Genomic DNA, 4278 nt, shown 5'->3' on the forward strand with positions numbered 1-4278 from the left:
CCAAGCTCCGGCTGTCTCGGTCTTGCCGCCGCGCCTGCTGGGATCCTCAGGGCCCCCGTCCCCTCCGGACGCCTCCTCCAGCTTCTACCCTTCTCCTGCGGGTGCCGGCGAGCACCTGGGGCCCCGGGGTCCCGGGGCCTCGAGCATCCTCGTGATGAGAGCAGTAGGGAAGCAACCTCAGGCGGAGACTTCGCGTCCCGGTCCTACAGCCCAGGTACCCCTATCAAAATTCCTGCCCTGCCCGAGGCGTCCTGCGGCTCTCAGAGCTTTGGGGCCGGGAGCGGGCGGCGCCCTTGACAACCTCCCCACTACACCCCGCCGGGTTAGGTGGGGACTCAGCCTCCGCCCGGCCCGCTAAACTGTCGAGGACAGAAACATCCCGGGTCCCCTCCCGCGCGCGGGCCAGGAGAAGGGCGTCTGCACTGCACCCCTGACGCCCCCGTTGGGTCCGTCAGCGCCGCTGAGCGCACCCGCTGCCGCAGGTTCTCGCAGGGCTCTGATCGAGGCCGAACTTCGCAGAAATCTGTCCCGGTGGTCTCGTTGTGCCTGGCGCTTGCGGGCGAAGCTCTTGGTTTGGATTCCGGCTGCGGAGTTGCAGCTTCTGCCACTTCTTTCTTCGCCGCTCACAGCCGCCCCTCGAAGCTCCTGGGGATGGTAGAGAGGAACTTCTGGAGTGGCCTTGTGAAAAGAAGAAAACATTACCGCGTGCCAGCCTCACTTGTAAGAATTTCGTTTCTTTCTCTTCAGGAGGTGGGTTAACGGGTCCCGGTAGCTCCAGGAGCTAGCGAGGGCTCCACACAGTGGTCTGTCAGTGGGTGCGTTGTGGCCTGCCGGCCCTGAGGAGGGCCCAACCGCACCCCAGTCCTTTGGACCAGGACCAGGTCGGCTTGTGGGTTGCAGGTTGGAACTAGGACCCTGGATTCGTTGTATAAAGGTCTCGCAGAGCCCTAGCTGGACTGTGATGGCCAACCACTCCTGTAGGGAGCTAACAGCACAGAGCTGAGGGAGGCCTGGTCCTTTGACCCACCCCCACCCCCCAGGGCTTAATTCTATGGTTATTCTAGTTTCTGGAGAGTGGGACTGAGACCAACGGAAGTGGGGGGGGGCAGGTCTAAAGAGTGTAGGGCAGGCACACCCAGGCCTCCCCTCCAGGCCTGCAGGTCTGGTCTCCATGACACCAGCTCTGATGCTCTTATTTCCGGGAGCTCCTGCCTGAGGAGGCAGGGAGACTGTACCTTGAATTTCTGTGCCTTTGATTTCAAGGTCAGACCTGTGGCCTGGGGGGAGGGCAGAAGAAGCTGCTCGGAGGACTCCCCTCAAACTATGGGTCACTTTTCCTTGTGTCCTCAAGCTGTCCTTGTGCTCCCCCCACCCCGATTTTAGGATAGCTGGGAGACTCTCCCTAGGGCCCAGGCCCAACAGTTACTGCTGGCCTCTTGGGTGGATCTGTGCCTTGGAGTCGGGTGTGGCCCTGCCAGGGCACTGCGGCACTTGGTCTCCTGCAGCATTTGCCTTAGGAGGGGCGAGGCTGCGCAGGGGAGGAGCCTGGACAGCCAGTTTAGAGCTGGAGGCTGGAAGGGGATTTGGCTTTGTAAGCTCTTTGCTGCTCTTCCTCCTGTCAAATTTCTAAGATGAGGAAAACGGAGGAGGATATCCACCCAGATGCCACAACAGTCTGAAGGAGCAGGCCTTCTATTCGAGGACTCTTCCTTTATCCCTTCCTGGGTAGGGGACAACAGGATCACCAAGTCCAGTCCTCTATCTTCAGGTCTCCAGCAGAGAGAGACCTCCAGATTGTAAAGCCCCTCTTTTCTCCTTTTCCAACACCCCACCCAGGAGGTTTCTCTGTGTGGATCCTCTTCCCAAGAAGTAGCATTATCTAGATTCTTTTTAAAATGCAGATTTCCGCTTGGGCTCATGGATCAGTGTTTCAAAGTCTCCTGGACTCTGTTGGGTTATACCTTAAGCCACGTCAGTAACTATTAGCCTCCACTTGACACACACCCATTGCTAATAACTCCACTGCTGGAAATGACCATTTTTTTCCTTTAGCAAAATTCGGAGAATTGTAGTGGGGGGAAACTGAGGCAGAAGGCCCCAGGGTATAACTTCCGCAGAGGCCACCTTATCAAGCTGTATTGGTCCCTGGGGAGGTGGGTGGGCAGGAGGAGGGTTGGAGCCAATGGTCCAGGAGGAGTCCTGGTCCGGCTAGCTTATAAGGCTTTGGTTTAGGCGCTGCCCTGAGGTTATGGGGAGAGTGCTCCTGTGATACCCGCACAAGTTTACCTTGAGTCTGGACTGGGGAACTTGCCCTTTGACCTTTCCTAGTGTTTTCCTGGCCATCCTGCTCCCTGGGATCCCGGGTGGCCTGGGGCAGGCTGAGACTGCAGTGGCTGCTGTGCAGAGTCCCTAGCCCTCCTGCCCAGGCACTGGCTCCCAGGAGGCACCCCCCTTCCCGAGGGTGCCCAGCACCAGGGGCCAATGCCTCCACAGTGACTTCTCTTGAGGCAGTGGCTTTGGCAACCACTGATGCAACCTTTCCCACCCTCCCTGGCCTCTGCCTTCCTCTGCAGTCCCCTCTGAGGCATCCAGAAGCTGCTCCCCTTGCCAGAGGGCAGGGTGGCACCGGCTGCCTCCTTGAGCTGCTTCTGCCCTGGTCCTGAGCCTGGGCCAGCAGTAGAGATGGTCAGCCTGCACAGTCCACAGACTGGTCTGCCTTGGGGTGCAAGTGGGCCACAGGTTCAGTTTAGCCCCGCTGTGGGGGCTGTTGTGCCACAGGGCCGGCTGGGGCCAGGAGTTTCTGAAGATAATGTGTCTGAGAGCTGGAGCTGCTGGTGTCTGGGCTCAGAGACCAGAAATGAGAGGCATCTTGGGTGTCCTTCTGGTCACTGCCCTTTGGGGCCAGGTAGGGCCTGGTGCAGTGGGTAGAGAGTAGGATCTGGCAGGTGCTTGCTCCTCAGGGCTGGACTGACCCAGCTCCATCCACAGCCTGGGTGAGGGTGGAGGGGTGCCAGCCTCTGGGGTTGATTAAAAAAAAAACCACTTTGACTTGGCCTCACTCCATCCTCGCAAATTCACATCAACCCTCTCCCCCACCCTTCTGGTCTCCTTGAAGGTCACTTTGGGTTGAAGGGGTGAACCCTGGTGATGGCTGTGGGTATAGGGTGGTGGCAGGGCCAGTGGGGCCAAGTGGTGGGGAGGCTGGGAGGCCTGGGGCTGGACCTTCCTCTTGGGGCTTCTGGGCACCGGATCCCGGAGCCGGGCGTTGAGGGCATCTGACCTCTCCACAGGGTCAGCAGGCTGCAGAGCGTAACTCCTGTTCTGTGTATGGCACTGGTAGAATTCACTGTGAACAGTCTCAGTCAGTGAATTACCGAAGGGCCATAAACAGAGCAGAGACAGATCCGCGAGTAGCTTGGAGTGCCTACCCCTTTCCACCCGGTGAAGCGCTTGGATGTCGGTTGTTTCCAGGGATGCAGGGATACAAGTCCTCACTCAGTGTGTCCCCAACTAGAGGGCTTGCGCCAGTCCCATCTGCTTGGCCAATTTTGGCACTAGCACATTTTTGCTTGTGTCTCTCCGCTCTGAGCAATCATGTGCAGTGCCAATATGGGAAAAGCGGGATGCTGCAGCGGCGTGTGGGGATCCCCTTCCCCCCAACCCTGTGTCTGGCCCTGCCTACTCCTTGCCGCCTTCCTAGCCCATCTGGCTGAGCTGCAGGGTGAGAGCTCAGCCCCAGCCCCATGGGCAGCCAGATCACCTTACACTGCCTGGGGGCGCGCAGAGCAGCAGCAGGGCAATCTGAGCTGGGCCAGCAGATGGAGCCAAGCAGGCTGGGGGTGGGGCGGGGCGGGGTCGCCATCTGTAGGGCCACCCTGAGTTACTCCACCACTGGCGGGGTGAGGCCCTGTCACCTCCGGCACACTCTTGGGATGAGACCTCAGCCAGGAGCGTAGAACCTGGCCTTCTGCTGCAGGTTCTGAGGGGGACAGCTCCAGGCAGTAAGGGTGTCCTTGGGGTCAGCATGGGTGTTTTATGGGGCCTGCCACAGGGTAGGGGTCATCTCTGGACAGCTCTGACAGACAGGAGGCGTTTGGTGGGTTTTCTGGAGAAGGGGCTGGGGGCAGGGGCTGAGGTTCCCTTTCACTTGGGTCCCTGGATCCTGGCTGTGACTTACTGAACCCAAGCTAACAGTACATAGGAAATCTCATGCGTCCCCACCCAACCCTATGGGGAGTGCAAATTTTTAGCATCATCATGTAGATGGGGAAACCAAAG

The sequence above is a fragment of the Fukomys damarensis genome, unplaced genomic scaffold, assembly GCF_012274545.1.
Source record: "Fukomys damarensis isolate Sample0158 unplaced genomic scaffold, DMR_v1.0_HiC HiC_scaffold_4, whole genome shotgun sequence".
Classification (NCBI taxonomy): domain Eukaryota; kingdom Metazoa; phylum Chordata; class Mammalia; order Rodentia; family Bathyergidae; genus Fukomys; species Fukomys damarensis.